This window comes from Dermacentor albipictus, chromosome 7, assembly GCF_038994185.2.
Source record: "Dermacentor albipictus isolate Rhodes 1998 colony chromosome 7, USDA_Dalb.pri_finalv2, whole genome shotgun sequence".
NCBI classification, from domain to species: domain Eukaryota; kingdom Metazoa; phylum Arthropoda; class Arachnida; order Ixodida; family Ixodidae; genus Dermacentor; species Dermacentor albipictus.
The window spans coordinates 71,984,613-72,000,988 of NC_091827.1; the positions used below are offsets into that span (position 1 = coordinate 71,984,613).

The 16,376-nt window shown below is 47.3% G+C and overlaps 2 long non-coding RNA genes across 2 annotated transcripts in view; both read left to right on the forward strand.

The window, feature by feature from the left end:
• LOC135916067 (uncharacterized) overlaps nucleotides 1-6,812 on the forward strand; it is a 42,327-nt gene extending 35,515 nt beyond the window's left edge. The window contains exon 5 of the long non-coding RNA XR_011507176.1: nucleotides 6,630-6,812. This is a non-coding gene — a long non-coding RNA (uncharacterized lncRNA). The remainder of the gene's footprint in view (nucleotides 1-6,629) is intronic.
• Nucleotides 6,813-14,010: 7,198 nt separating this feature from the next.
• LOC135916068 (uncharacterized) overlaps nucleotides 14,011-16,376 on the forward strand; it is a 34,122-nt gene continuing 31,756 nt past the window's right edge. The window contains exon 1 of the long non-coding RNA XR_010568832.1: nucleotides 14,011-14,156. This is a non-coding gene — a long non-coding RNA (uncharacterized lncRNA). The remainder of the gene's footprint in view (nucleotides 14,157-16,376) is intronic.

The window sequence follows — 16,376 nt, forward strand, 5'->3', positions numbered from 1 at the left end:
CCGCTCCATGACAGAACCCAGTGTTCGCCCTAGAAATGTTGCTACCGCCTCTCTTTTATCACCTTTCACCCTCTCCACAATTGCTTTTGAACACGCAGCAAGGTTTGCGTCGCCAGCGATAGTCACCCTTTCACCCTTTTTCCGCGTGGTTTCCTCAAGGTAAGTGGCGCTCTTTCCAGCTAACTCTTCATCACGCTGCACGCATTCCACGTACTTTGCTGAAAGTCCCTCTCCTGTCACGTCGGGGGTCTGCGTTGCATTGCCACGCCCATTCTACTTCACAATGGTGGCCCCGTTCTGCTTTTCCACGGCCGCTTTAAGTCTCTTTTCAACTCGCTTTTGTGCATCACGCTCCCTGTTCAGCTCATTTTTTAGCTCTTGCACTAGTTTGAAAGCTCTTCCTGGAAAGCCTCCATATTGTGCAGCCTAGTATCCCCATCACATTGTGTGTCGATTGTTTCGACGCCCTCTCCATTCTCATCCCTCTTCTCATCTGCCTTGAGGGACCCCCTGCGCACTGCCTGCTTTCCTCGCTTTCTCGTCGCGTATTCCACGGCTTTCTGCAAATACTAGAGTACTATATAATGCTACTACTGCTGCAAATACTATAACACTCTATCAGTGCAGAGCACATCCATTTTAGCAAAAACCGATACGCACAGGGCCCAAATCCTCAAAATGCTGCACAGCAACTTTCCCCACTGTTTCAAAAGCAATCAATGCCGCAGAGACCGAAGGTGCAACACGCTCTCGCACGCGCTCAACCACGCGGCCACGCTCCCACTTTTCTACCAAAACAGACACAGTAGAACCACTAATAGGTATTAGTTTTGCCATTTACAAGCTATTATTTAAAGACTACAAACACTGCGTCCCACCCTGGTGCACGTGGAAAAGCACGTGGCGCGAAAGGACGCTTTAACCATCGTGCAAAACCAAATGTGCACGAAACACACCCGGTCACCCGAAATACGAGAGACAAAGAAAAAAAAAGAAAGAAAGCCACCCAATTAATATTTAAAGGCCAGAAAAAATCAGCAACTCAAGAACAGAAGCAAGCTCAAAGCATGCACAAAAGATTATGATTTAGTCGCCACCATGCAACCCCGAAAAGCATGTCCATCCGCCACAAAGTATAAACCAAACTCCATGCTTTTCGATGTTTCAGCTCCACCTGTCGCTGCAGACGAGATATAGCCGCAACGATGGCATATAGCCTCTAAGATCCCAAGATCTTGCAAGCCAACTAAAGCTATAAAAAACATGTGCTGCTTAGTGTACGCATTGTATAGCGTATAGCGTACGCTATAGTTGCGTGCGCTACACTAAAGCTGTCTATTGGCCGACTTTGTCGCGAGATTCGCACCCTGCTTGCGTGCCCTCCGGGTCCGCGCGCTCAAGACGGGGTCCGAGTAGACACATCGGGGCGTCGGAAGATGCGAATGTGTTCCTCTCTGCCAGCGGCAGTCCCTTTGTCCGCTGCCGGCCGGTGGTTACTTCGGCTCCTGTGGGTCCCTGCCTCGGCGGGTGTGCGCCCTGCCCGGTCGTGTCGATCTCCTTAGGTAGCCCCGTCCGATCGTGTCCCCGTCTCTTCCACTGTTTCTTCATATTTCCACTTTCTCTGCTGTGGGGTTGCGCGATGGCAGGCCTTGGCTGAAAGATGGGCGGCCTCTATTTGCTGGGTCTTTCTTTGCTCTGTCGAGTTGCGCTGGTAGCCGCCAAAGGCGACCATTTGGCCATGTAATGTGTGGCGATTAGATTTGGATTCGGACGTGTTGCCGAAACTTGGGTCTATATTGACCACCAGCTTAATAAATGTGATTCGTTCTTTAAGGAGAGCTTCGCCTATGGTCTCCCTTCCTGGGACGGGCGGGGCGTGCGCCCGGAGAGACGCGTTGAAACGCGAAGCGGGGCGGAGCAGGCATGGAAGCGGTGCCCCGCGTGCAATGTGGCACGCAGGGCTCGAACCCACGGCGGTCCTCCGCTGTGCCCAGTACTAGAGCATGCGCACCCTTAGCGCAGCGTGAGACCGAAATGCGATCTCATTTTACTCAAACATGGTGTTCCATGCAGCAAGGATGGAACATCGGTGTCTGCAAATAGCACACTAAAGTTCACAGAATAGGAAATGTCCTCAAAAGAGTTCTCTGATACAAATCGGGACGCAATTGTACAGCGCAAGCAGCGAGAATGCAAAATCATGCACCAGAACAAGTTCGTGCAATGCTTAGAGCAGGTAGTAAAAAACTTCATGCGTCAATCCTTTAAAGGGAAGCTGAAGAGCTTTCCAAACAAAAATGAGTGAAGAGCTGTACTTAATGGTTTTCAGGCCTCGGAATCCGATTATTGTATCGAAATTGAGCGAAATAATGCGCAAACATGTTTTATTTCGACGAAAAGCGCAGGAGCAGACTCGGGCAGCTCGCGCGCCTCATTTGCGCCTGTGATTGGTCGGGCGCCTCATGACGTCCGCATTGGCGTTCGTCCGCCCCGGCCGCTGCCACCACACATGAAGCACGGTGCAAGGTGGGTTCGCGCTGTGGTGAGACTGTAATGTGGTGAGCTTGGTGAAACTGTAATGGTAAATTTTGAGAGCTTGCGTTTCTCTGAGGACTTCGGCGTTGCTCCCTACATGTATACGTAGCCGGCCTCTCCAAGAAGGAAGAGATGCTGGTAGCAAGCAGTACTTTTGACGCGAACCTAAGCGAAATGTAAGATCTCCTCGTGTTAGAAATGTTCTTTGGTGAGTATGATTTTGCAAAACAGTATTCAACGATTCAGTGAGTTCGTTTCCGGGCAAACAACTGTACTGTTATGTTCCTGCATGCCTCCTCGTGTAACATAAGGAGGGATGCGATCGTCGGCATATCTGCGCTGGCTCAAAGCTGTCGGCTATCTACACAGACGGTTTACATGCGGGAAAAGTTTTCCAGTTCTTGTACCACGTGTAGTGCCCTTCATCAGCGAGCCATCCGCACGGTAATCGTCACCGGAGCCGTAAAGGCGGTGAATTCCGTCGGCTACGTGAGACAGCCGCTTTCTATATGTGCGCGAAGGAGAGCGCAGCGTGCTGGCGTGCGCCGGCTTTCAAACACTTGAAATGTTACACTTTCGCTGCATTATGGTAGCTGCATGTTGGCTGTTTCACAACACACGTGTGAATAGAAAATTAACGGCGGTTTGCGACGAAACCTGCGTAAAGGGTGGGAGATGAACATGTACCTTCCGCTCAGCGCGCTAACACGAAGGAGCTAGCAATAAATCGAAATCCAGGTTTGGTCGTGTTCGTGTAATCATAATGTCGTCCAAGACCAGTTACTATCCGTCCGCCCGCACCCGTCCCGCCTTTGTGCGTTCGTTGCCCCGAACGTTTCGTGTTGCGTTTAGAAAGCCTGCTAGCAGAAAGTCGTACTCTCACTCATTCATGCCTTATTGATAAACTCTGGTAGTAATCGTCGTCACGGAATTGGTTAGAGCACAGCACTGTTACCCTTGACCGCTTGAAATTCTTTCCATTCGTAGCAACCTCCCACTTAGCTGCAAGCTTCTTTTCTTGCGGGGAGTAAAGGAACATCGTCGCGGCCACTGGTGTTCGTGCAACCGTAGGCTGCACAGAACGCCGGCATGATCGGCCCACCACTTCAACTGATGCTGCGCACGTCAACTACTGCGCACGTCAATGGAATCAGGGTGTACACGAGCCGTATGTAAAAATACTGAAAGATATCTATAGCGGCTCCACAGCCACCATAGTCCTCCATATAGAAAGCAACAAAATCCGAATAAAAAAAGGCGTCAGGCAGGGAGATACGATATCTCCAATGCTATTCACAGAGTGTTTACAGGAGGTATTCAGAGACCTGGATTGGGAAGAATTGGGGATAAAAGTTAATGGAGAATACCTTAGCAACTTGCGATTCGCTGATGATATTGCCTTGCTTAGTAACTCAGAGGACCAACTGCAATGCAAGCACACTGACCTGGAGAGGCAAAGCAGAAGAGTGGGTCTAAAATTAATCTGCAGAAAACTAAAGTAATGTTCATCGGCCTCGGAAGTGAACAACAGTTTACAATATCTAGCGAGGCACTGGAAGTGGTAAGGGAATACATCTATTTAAGGCAGGTAATGATGGCGGATCCGGATCATGAGACGGAAATAATCAGAAGAATAAGAATGGACTGGGGTGCGTTTGGCAGGCATTCTGAGAAAATGAGAAGCAGGTTGCCATTATCCCTCAAGAGAAAAGTGTATAATAGCTGTGTCTTACCAGTACTCACCTACGGGGTAGAAACCTGGAGACTTACGAAAGTGGTTCTACTCAAATTGAGGACGACGCAACGAGCTATGGAAAGAAGAATGATAGGTGTAACGTTAAGGGATAAGAAAAGAGCAGATTAGGTGAGGGAACACACGCGAGTTATTGACATCTTAGCTGAAATCAAGAAAAATAAATGGGCATAGGCAGGACATGTAATGAGGAGGGAAGATAACCGATGGTCATTAAGGCTTACGGACTGGATTCGAATGGAAGGGAAGCGTAGCATGGGGCGGCAGAAAGTTAGGTGGGCGGATGAGATTAAGAAGTTTGCAGCGACAGCATGGCCACATTTAGTACATACCCGGGGTTGTTGGAGAAGCATGGGAGAGTTCTTTGCCCCGCAGTTGGCGTAACCAGGCTGATGATGATGATGACGTCAACTACCACTCTTCATACATACTAACAAAATAATGCAGGGTCGAGCGAGGCAGATTATGACGGCACACACGCAGAAACAAGCGCTGTCAGGCACGGTCGCGGAGATTTCGAAGGAGCGGAACACCAGAGCTGACGTCACCACGGCGTGGTTTCCGGTCTGTGCTCGCATCGTCAGCGTGAGCAGCAGCGCGCGGCTCTCGACGGGGGGCGGAGCGACAGCGCAATTTTAACCGGCGATTACGTCGTTCTTAAGAGAAAAATCAGGCCGAAATTTTACGTTCATGGTTTATAAGTTCCCGCATCCGTATATGAGAGTCTTATTGATTTCGACTAACGCTTCAGCTTTCCTTTAATGAGTGTGAAGTGTTCTGCCCCTCTGGGCTGTCCCTCCGTTAGCAACCAGCTTGTTGCATGTGAAGGCGATCCCACTGGAAGTAACCTGTCTCTCGAAGCTCCACCGACATTCCTTATTGGGTGGCGTGGCGTTGTCGGCAAGCTGCAGGCTTCCGGTAGACCATGGCGACCAAGCATGGGCGAGACGACGTTTTGCTAGTGCGAAACTTGCACTGTTTTATTCCATGGTAGTTGAAAGAAAATAAGAAGAGAATGAAGTATCAAGATGAAGTACATGGTATGAAGTATCTGGTATACAATTCCAAGCCCTTTAAATAGGCTCTGCTACAATCGTGTGGGCGGGATCTTGCTTGCGTCGATGACACGTGACAGGCACAGAGAGAAGGCCCCTCCTCCGGCAATACCAGGCACGGGAAGGAGAAGTCGATTCTCTTTTCGACGAATCTGAGAGGAGCGGAAGAGTGAATGACCTCTCCGGCTCTCGTGGGCTCAGGCGCAGGGGGTAGAGTGAGGGGACGAGGTAAGCACACCCGATGCCACGACCTTGAGAAGGGAAGGGGATGACGTAGCCCCCACGGTGCCCGTCCACGTTGAGAGGGGAAGGGGATGACGTCTCACCCACGGTGCCCGTCCACGTTGAGGGGGGAAGGGGAGGACGTATGGCCCTTGGCGTCACGCCATACCTAACAGAATGTACGCGATTCTTCCATGAATATACAAACTATGGCGCACAAGCTATCGAATAAATGAAAATATATATATATATATATATATATATATATATATATATATATTAGAGGGCTTTCAGATGATATAGTGCGACACTGATTATCTCGGTAGCCCGCGAGTATGGCCCTCACTAGATGAATATGATAATATTTACATGGTATTTAGGTAGTGTCAGAGGAACCGAAATAGAAAATCGGTACGATGTAATATATTTGGTAATAAAGAAGCCTTATGTTACTGTAGATAGGCCCGTCTTGGAATAGTTATACATCGCAAAAGGTTCTAACCGATTTCTTTTTTGCACTACATCAGTAGTCCGAAGGCCGGTTTACTTACTTAAGGAATTATACTGGGAGGTTATAGCATTGAATTATAATTAGGCGAAAGTGTTGAACACAAGTGAGACATAATATAAACATGCACTTATGCGCATGCTGGCAAGAGTGCGTGCCTATATTAAGTCCAAATGTCACAAATACTGTGTCGCATGAATCAGTTTAGAGCATGTAATCACTTAACCAAGGTTGACCGAGAATCCTGCAGCCTATACGAATCCTAATAATGAATATAGCTTCCGGAAAATATTGCACATCGGAATTCCTATGGCATTTAGGGCTTCGCTCTGAGGTTATGAAATGCATGTTGTTGCATGTCGACGCAGAGTTTTCAAGCAATTGCAAAAATTATTTCTATCATCACAAATGAAACTTTTTTCTTACTGTCTATGTTCCTCCAAAACAATGATAAATATTGCGCCAAGCTACTAATGTAAGAGTGCTTTTGTTCCTGTACTTTAAGCAACATTGGCGCCCATGAAAAAACTGAGAAAATTATTTCTTTCACTTTCAGCTATTGACTTCGCTGGAACAATTTTCGACCAATTTCCATTTTGCGACCACAAAACTCACCATGCAATCTATTACGTAGCCCATATGTGAGTCTCAAGAATCTTCTAATAAAATTTGACAGTTGTGTATGACAAAATAAAGGCCAGGCCAAGACTTTTCGTGTTCTCGGAAATGAAAGCTTTCACATATGGTGTTCATGTATGATTTCGGTTATGACAACATCACTTTCAGGCACCTGTTTCTATTTGATAATTCACAGCTTTGTAAATTAAAGAAGAAAAAAACCTACAGAAGGCACACGTGATGAAATATCGGGGGCACGCCAGGACACATTGAAATGTTCTCACCAACGTCTAGTTGCACGAGAGTATTGAAGCAACCAATCGTTTCACATTCGCGAGCTGTGATGACTTTAAGGGCGACGTTTTTGGTGCTTCCGTCTTGCTCGGTCGAGGCGTCAGATTTCACGCACGGTATGTCTCATTTTGGCGGACAGACCGCCATTGGAATCTGGACCTGGCAACGTTTAACGTTAGCACGTTATCTAGTGAGGCGAGTCTAGCAGTGTTATTGGAGAAATTATAGGGTAGTAAATGGGATATTATAGGGCTCAGTGAGGTTAGGGGGACAAAAGAAGCATATACAGTGCTAAAAAGCGGGCACGTACTGTGCTTTTCCTGATTATTCCTGTGATACCTCTATCACTATCACAATTAGTACATGTCTGTAGTAGTTGGAGAAGTATGGGAGAGGCCTTTGCCCTGCAGTGGGCGTAACTAGGCTGATGATGATGATTATAATGATGATGGTGTCTCATTTTCGGGTGCGGGTTGAATTGTCTTCATTTCCTTCGATGCGCTGATCGAACCACTGAGACTCGAGCCAGCAGCACGTCCCATATGGCGCGTATGTGGTAGCGAGCGCGCACAACGTAGTAATATGATTTAAAGGCGAATCGTTTCTTGCCTAGTCGCGCGCACCTCCATGTGCCAGATCCCACGCCACTACTGCTTTGTTACCTTCTTGCTGCACTAACCAGTATGGGTCAGCGCTTACAAAATGGACGGAGCTCGGTTGCGATAGGGGTGCTATGCAGTGCCTAGGCGTATACTTGCAAGTACAATAAGGGACGCTCCCAAATATCAAGTGGTAGTAACGCGTAGCAGTGCGAATGCGGCGACGAGACGACAGAGCTATGCGATCCGTGCCGAAGCGACGAAGCAGGAGGAGACGCGAAAGGCGGATGAGACATTCGTGACCGGGAGCAACGCTTCGCCAGGCAACCCGAACCGGAGCCGAAGAACACGACCGAAGAACAATTTCACAAGACAGACAGACAGACAGACAGACAGACAGACAGACAGACAGACAGACAGACAGACAGACAGACAGACAGACAGACAGACAGACAGACAGACAGACAGACAGACAGACAGACAGACAGACAGACAGACAGACAGACAGACAGACAGACAGACAGACAGACAGGCAGACAGACAGACAGACAGACAGATGGACGGACGGACGGACGGACAGACAGACAGACAGAGAGACAGACAGACAGACAGACAGACAGACACACAGACAGACAGACAGACAGACAGACAGACAGACAGACAGACAGACAGACAGACAGGACAGATAGATAACCAGACAGACATACATACAGATAGACAGATCAGCTGTCAGCTGGTCGCTCCAGCATTTGCCTTGCATTGACAACATTCATGTTTCCGCCTTGCAACGTTTTGGGGAATGTGCCGGGTACCAACACGGAGCTCCACTGCAGCCGCTGCCACGTGAGCCCTGACACGATGAGCGACAGACAAAGCACCACGATGACCGACCACCCAGCTCTGGTGCCACAGACTGTTCTTGCTTGCCTACTGTTCTGTTCTTGCTGTTCTTGCCCAGATTATGCGTGGTCAAATTGCGTTATCGCTGACGCAAACCGTCTTCTGTCTACGGCCGAACGCAACTATTTTATCATGGAGCAAGAGTAATTCGACAGCGAGAGTAAGCTTGGGTGATAGCGAAGTTTTGCCCATACCTATTTGGTCGTCATTTTCGCGTAATTACCGACCAGCACGCGCTCTGCTGGGTCTCCTCGCGGAAGGACACTACAGGGCGTCTTGGGCGCTGGGAATTGCGCTTGTATGAGTACACTTTCTCTGTTTTGTACAAATGCGGTCGTTTACACCCGGACGCTGACTGCTTGTACAGCAACCCTGATAACCTACCGGAAGCCACGGACTTCGAATCCGACATCATTGTTATGTCCATCACAGGACTGCTCAACGTTGGCGATGAACAGCGCTGTGAACTCTTTCTGCGAATTATCATAGATTAGTTAAGCGCGCTAACTCCCAATGCTTACATGTGCCTCTTTTGTATTTCTGACGGCGTCCTGTACAAACTCAACTTGCGCCCTGGTGGTGCTGACCTACTGCTGGCCATGACGGCCGCCGCCATTTGTTCAGGCCTCACCTCTACCACTCTGTGCGCTGATATGTGAGAGCTTGCGACCTGTGGCAACACCGGAAGCCCACATACATGGCTCCAGCTGTCGATATTCCCACAGAGCCTTTCTTTCGCGTGGGACTCGACCTACTTGGCCCTTTCCCTGTCACAACTAAGGGTAGCAAATGTACTGCCGTTGCAACAGCTTTAGGCACGCGCTTCACCTTTACGGGAGCTCTGCCTACAAGATGTGCTACTGACGTCGCGCATTTCCTCGTCCGCAATGTCATCCTGCAGCACGGTTCTCCAGGTCAAGCCCTCACGGATCACGGACGTTACTTCTTGTCAAATTTCATGGATAATATCATCCGCCTATGGTCTACTGAGAGTAATATAGCCACTGCTTACCATCCACAGACAAATGGTTTCAAAGAGCGACTGAACACTACGCTTACCGACCCGCTAGCTATGTGCATTTCTCCAGATCACCAGGACAGGGACTTCGCTCTGCCATATGTCACCTTCACGAGCAATTCGCCCCACCATGACACTGCTGGTTACTCACCATATTATCGACTGTTAGGCCGCGATCCCGTTTCGCCCCTGGATTCTGTAATTCTACAAGTCGCAGAGTCGCATGCCGCTTACGGCCGCGATGTTATTTCTGTGGCAGCCCAGGCACGTCAGACAGCTCGAGCTCACTTCACTAATCCCCAGGCTTCCCAGAAGTCCCATTACCCTATGCACCTCAGTGACGTGCAGTACTTACCTGGCTCCTTCTTGATCGTGTAATCACCATCTCGTCGTGTGGGCCTATCGGCAAAACTTTGTCGCGATATTCTGGTCCTTACCGAATCCTACTACAGCTTTCGAATGTGACGTACGAGAATGCTCCCGCACAACTAGGCCCGTCGTCCGTACAGCCAAGAAAAGATGTTGTCCATGCCTCCTGTTTGAAACCCTACGTGCCTGCCTTTGGCCGGTCATAATCGCCAATTGCGCCGGGTCGGTGCTCCAACCCCGGCGGTGTATTGTCGGTATGCAGAAAAGGACTGTAAGCAAGAGAAGGTGACGAAGAAATGTGGTTGTTGCTGGGGCGCTTCGGGCGCCATCTTCTAGTGTCAGCTGGTGGCTTCAGCTTTCGCCTTGCATAGACAACAGTCATGTTTTTCTCCGTCTCACAAGAATATTTATACATATGACACTGCCACAAACGGAACTGTTAGAAAGAAGAGAAACTTCTTGCTTTTACTCTGTTTTATGATCAATAATTGTTCTTAGCAAAGGTGTTCACCCATGAAAGGTCTTGGTCAATTTTACACTTGTAAGGAAAGTTCCTGGATTGTGTAAAACTTCAGGAAACACGAAAAGGTGCAGGTAACGTTGCTACTGTGGTCGCAACAGATTATTTAAATTCTAAAAAAATGAGCAAAAGGCACGTGATTACAAAAGCAGGATAGAATAGTGCCATCTATCTGTTAGACAACAAACATTGCCACACTGCTGCTCTTCCTCACTGACCAAAGGGCGGCCACCCGTGTTGTGAAAATAAAGTTTTAGGGTGTTACGTGCCAAATCACTATTTGATTATGAGAAACTCCGTAGTGAGGCCCTCCGTTTATTTGTGACCACCTGATGTGCTTTACCGTACACCCAACAGGCGGTACACGGGCGTTCTTGCGTTTCACCAACGTGGAAATGCAGTCGCCGTTGCCAGGATTTCATCCTGGACCTTCGGAATGAGTAACACAGTGCCAAAAACATTATTCTTCTATGGCGAGTATCTGCGTATTAGAACACCGAGACTAAGTCAAAGCAGCCTTCAATTCACTGGAAAGGTACTGGCATCTATGTAGCTAAACTAAAAAAAAATTGTGGATTAGTCGTGCGTTTCAAGCGCAGGTAGTACTGTGGTTCTATACGGTGGACCACAAACTAAGTGCTCTTTCTGAGTTCACTCAAGCTACTCTGAAATGGCATTATTTCCCTTCACGAGCTAGCTCGACCAATGCTAATTAAATTAAGTGCGATGACGTTGACGAGGTGTGCTCGTCCAAATTATTTACGTGGTTAGTATAATTTCTCCTTATTTGTCGGCTTTCACTTCCTTCGAAAACTCGCTGGCAATGGTTTTCGACAGTGTCGTAAACTCTAAGCGATAAGGTTGTTAGCTAGGCGTAGCGCAAGAGTATAGTTTTGTTCAGCGTCGCCATAGTTCTGCCGCGCGTGACGTAGGCCTCTATGTTTCTACTCCGAAATAGACGAGTCCGCTAATTTGTATTTTATTAATTTAATTTATTTATTTTGATTTGAACCCTAAAGGTCCCCAAACGGGACATACACGAGGGATGGGCGCTTGCATTCTTTAAGGCGTTTATTGTTTTCATATATCATAATTTGTTATGAATGGCTGAGAAACCATTAACTTTATGTACGAATTTAGATGTTATATCGTTCAACTTTACCTTACAGTGTGTCCAGTTCACATGGACATGTGATGCTGAAAAAGCTGAAACATGAAATAAATGTACTAAGGCCACCACTTATCGCTTCGTATTCACCACTGTAGTGCAGGTATGTCCTTTTCTCACACATTTCGCGAATTGGTGATTGAAAACACTAGCCCGCAAGAATTACTTTATGTTCGCTAATTTCGTGGAGATAATAAATGCTTCATAAACTTTTTGATTTGTTGTAGAGTATTAGAGTCAAGGAATAGGGTGCATTCTGAAAAGCCCTTGTTTCTTCAGTGACAAGCAGGGTATTTTTAAGCTTAGGTAGATGCCGATAAATTTCCTGTCGTCGGTTAGGTCTGGCGATGATAACAAATTGCCATTGTGTCATTATATTTGTGGAATTGTGGAATTGGGCTGCAAAAATCCCAAGTATTGTGGCTTGTTCCGAAACAAACACCATTCGATGGTATGGTTGTGTGGGCGTGCTTAGATAATCACCCGTAATATTTGCAGCTGCGCGTTAATATAGAGCAAGATAATCGCTCGCGACTTCAAATCAAATAACAGCCCACTATGTGGGCATTGTACTCATGAACGCATTGAGCACAATGAACGCAATGTACCGCAATGACCGCGTATCTGGCGCGGCCTTCGCAGCACGCACGGAAATTCAGTCAGTTCAATAGAAATTCATCATCGCTGATGTCTCCAGTGAGCCACGCCTCGTTAAGTGTAAGCAGACGACTTGCAGAGGATAATAATATGGTAGATTTGAGTTCGCGCTTGGAAAGAAAACTGCGGATTTTTTTTTTTAGTGCGGAACACAGCACGTCCAGTTTGTTTTATTCTAGTACATAGGCAGCTAAAGTGCTGGCGATGAAATATGCGCTTATTTCATTTTTCTGCGCTTTACTGCGTAAATATCGGCATCCGTTTAGTATCACAAAGGTCGCGTTTAGTCTGTATTGGTGTTCTACCACTTAGATGCCAGCCATTTTCTCAGTGCTGGAAAAGCTCGTTTATTGCTGCCTTTGTTTTCTGTTGTATAAATGACGGCATGTTCCCAACGCTCAAACACCAACTTTTTGGCGTCGTGTGCTTCTGTGCGTTTGGGCAAATCCGTAACGATGGCGTCAGCCACTGACAGCTCGCAGGTGAGTCGCGCGTGCGTCTTCATCATCGAGAGTTAGGATAAAACACCTTCATATTTTTTTTCTTTGCCACGAAAGTGTTCTGTGTCGAACCGCACCAAAGAACTATCCGCTATTGTACGTGCGTCACGCAATCATAATAATGCATATAAGCGAGATGGCGATATTTAGTTTCCTGAATGATGAGGATAGTAAGAACAAACCGCCGTAAAATGTAAAATGCCGTAAATGGAAAAAGAAAGCTTTGCTTTATAAAGGAACTGCGCTCTTGCAATTCGTTTCAATAGAAATATATGGCTATATTTGTTTTAACTTAGCATTTGGTCGATGATATACGCCCGGCAGCCTTAACCCCAAGGCGACTGCTTAAAGAGATAGTCTTCAAAAAGGTATTTTCAGTTATTTTTTGCCGTTTCCTGGCTACGTAACGGCTACGAAAGGACGCAAAGAAATCAGAAAGGTTTTCTTTGTTTAGGTAATAGTTGTCTTCATGATGTACGCTATTTGCAATGAGGATGCTTAGGTATCGTCTATTTTATCATTGAGTAATATTGTGCGCAATACAACAGGCACCATGGACATTGAGAAGGGTAAGGAAGTTGCCAGGGCGGGGAGATTTCTTGCTGTTAAACGTTCTAAGTTCCCGGAAAGTGGTACCGCTACCCGTTTTGTGGCACCTCGGGGTCTCAATTCTTGACACGTGTATGGGCAAGTGCAAGATGTCTCAGTAATAACGAAGCACTCCTCACCAAATACGAGCTCACTGTCTCGTCAGATAAATCTACGACGCCTGATAGCCTCTGATGCGCAGTTTACACTGGGCAACGCCACAGCCCTAACGTGCTTGGTATCGCTGTCCTTGCTTCGTTCTTGGAGCGAGGCTGTAATCAATAAAGAACTGCCTATGCATGGACTTGTATTTCAGAAATGTGTGACGCAGCGGAGATTTGTTCTTAAAATACACGTTTCACTTTCGTAGTAGGACCAATTTCTTCGAAGGTGGACTCAGTTATCTGGTGCGCAGTGGATCGCGAAAATCAAAATTTCAGAACAATAATAATGCGCGCTTTTACAGGCACAAAAAATAATTGGGTACAGAGGTATAAAAAATCATTATTACAGACGCACTGCGTAATTTCGCCCGAATTCATATTTCCTTGTTGTCATATTGTTTATATGTTTAAGACTGAAACGCTGTCTTCGTGTTCACGTAGGGGTCTTTGAAATAACAGGATCTCAGATTTCGCACTTGCTTTTCTCAGAAAAGAGCTGTATACGATGAGGCGGTTTAGTAATAAAACATCCTATTGTAGTCATGATGCCTGTCCGTGTTGCTCCTAAACTTGTTGGGGAAAAGAGTGCATTTGTTGATGTAGGGGAAAGTGCAAACTTGTGCGAAAGCTAGAACAACCGTAGAAGATATGCTTTCACACGCAGTCTTGTGTGCGATCTTGTTGACATGTGAGTTACAGAATTCACCTGTTGTTAAATCCTGACCAACTTACTTTTATCTAAATTTATATGGGGCGAATGTATGAATCTGGAGACGCGAATGCTGGAATATAGAATTATTGTGCAGCCCAGAGTATTCAAATTACTCCCCCTGCGACGCTGGATATCCCCTAACAAATGTTACAATTTTACATACACTTTTAACGTGCACAGGAAGAGTAGTTAAAGCCGCTACATTTACACTTTATGGCGGTTGGTACAATCAACTTCAATTATTTCCCGCATCAATTCACAGGGGATTGATTGATTGATTGAAAACATCTTTATTTACAGGATATTCGTAGAACTCGTGGGTGGGCCGCCTATTCCGGTAGCCCACTCGTTACTGCTGCTGCGCTGGCCCTCCCCACCAGCCAGTGCTGACGGTCAGGATCATCGCTGAGCAGAATAGCCTCCCACTGCTCTTTTGAGGGATTCGGGATGGGGTCAACTATGGGATTAAACTGGCAAGCCCACACCATGTGGTAGAGGTTAGCTACCGTTCCACAGTGCGGGCATTGCGGGGAGTATAGTGTAGGGTACCATTGGTGTAACTTAGCTGGCGTTGGGTATGTATTAGTTTGTAGCCTCCTAAGAGTGTTCTCTTGCAATTTATTGAGGGATTTATGGGGTGTCGGGTACTCCTTCCTGGCTGTTCTGTATGGTGCGAGAATGTCAGCATACACTGCTAAAGCAGTTAAGTCCCAGCACTCTTCAAGGTCATCAGGGGGAGACGCCCGGTATAGAAGAGCTCGGGCATGCCTGTGAGTGGCTTCGTTTCCTCCTGGTAGTTCCAGGTGACCGGGAAACCAGATGACAGAGGTTTGGCTGGGTGGATGCTTAGTCAGCAATGACAACTCTGACCTGTGAATTAATCCGTTATTGAGGTTGCGACAGGCGTTCTGGGAGTCAGTGAGCACATCGGCGTTGGGGTTAGATGCTATAGCTAATGCAATAGCTGCTTCCTCTGCGTGAGTGGGGTTGGAAGTTTTCATCGAGGCGCAATTCACCATCGATCCTGAAGGCGTTGAGACCACAATAGTCATCACTCCATTCTTTGGCCCTGCGGCGTCCACATAAAGGGTGTTAGGTTGCTCGTCCCATTTCTTCTGCAGGGCTTCCCCTCTTGCTTTTCTGCTTTCGATGTTATATACGGGATGCATGTTCCGCGGAATGGGGTACACGTTGATGCGTCTCCTCACATCACGTGGTACCTATTCCCTTTGGTCTATCGTATAAGGCAGATTAATATGGATCTTTTCGAGCAGATCTCTACCTGGTTTTGTGAGTGCGAGCCTATTGAGTTGTGAGAGGCATTGTGCTTCCCACATCTCTTTCAGGGTATTATGTACTCCTAGAGCCATGAGCTTTGCCGTTGGCGTAGAGTTTGGTAGCCCCAGTGCCGTCTTGTAGGCCTTCAGGATCAGCGTCTCCAACTTTTCAATTTCCGACTTGGAGAGGTTAAGAAATGCCGTCCCGTACATTATCCGAGAAATCACGAAAGCCTGCACTAAGCGGATGGCGTCCCTTTCCTTCATGCCATGGTGCTTATTTCTAATACGATGCATCATCCGGAGAATTTGTTCGGTGGATGTTGTAAGCTTCTTCACTGTGGTGGTGTTCTGTCGCTCCTGCGGGATATACAGCCCTAGGATCTTCATCTCCGTGGGTTTCGGTACTGAGTGGCTGTCTATATACACCGTGATGTTCTGCACCAGGGGTGTCCTCGGGTTCTTCAGGATGAGCAACTCGGACTTTTCCGGCGCACACTGGAGGCCTCTTTCCCTTGCGTACTGGTCCACCGTGTCCGCTGCTGCTTGAAGACGCTCCTCGATCTCGGCGTCACTGCCCGAGTTGCACCAGACAGTGATATCATCCGCATACAATGTGTGTTTGACACCCGGGATTTCGGAGAGAAGGCGTGGGAGATCTTTCCTAGCCAAATTGAACAAAAGGGGAAAACTCGCTCACATCCGTTTTAAGCGTCAAAAATGCGATCTTTCCCATAAGGCCCTATGCAGAGAGGAAGGAACAAATGTAAGAAAAAACACAAGTGGACACGTATCCGCGTTTATTAAAATTACGCACCATTCACCTCGCACACTTTCACTCTAGGTGCACATGGTTTGGAGAAAGGCCCCAGCTTTACCACATATCATAGCGGTGCGCCCCGAAACCCGTAAATCCTAA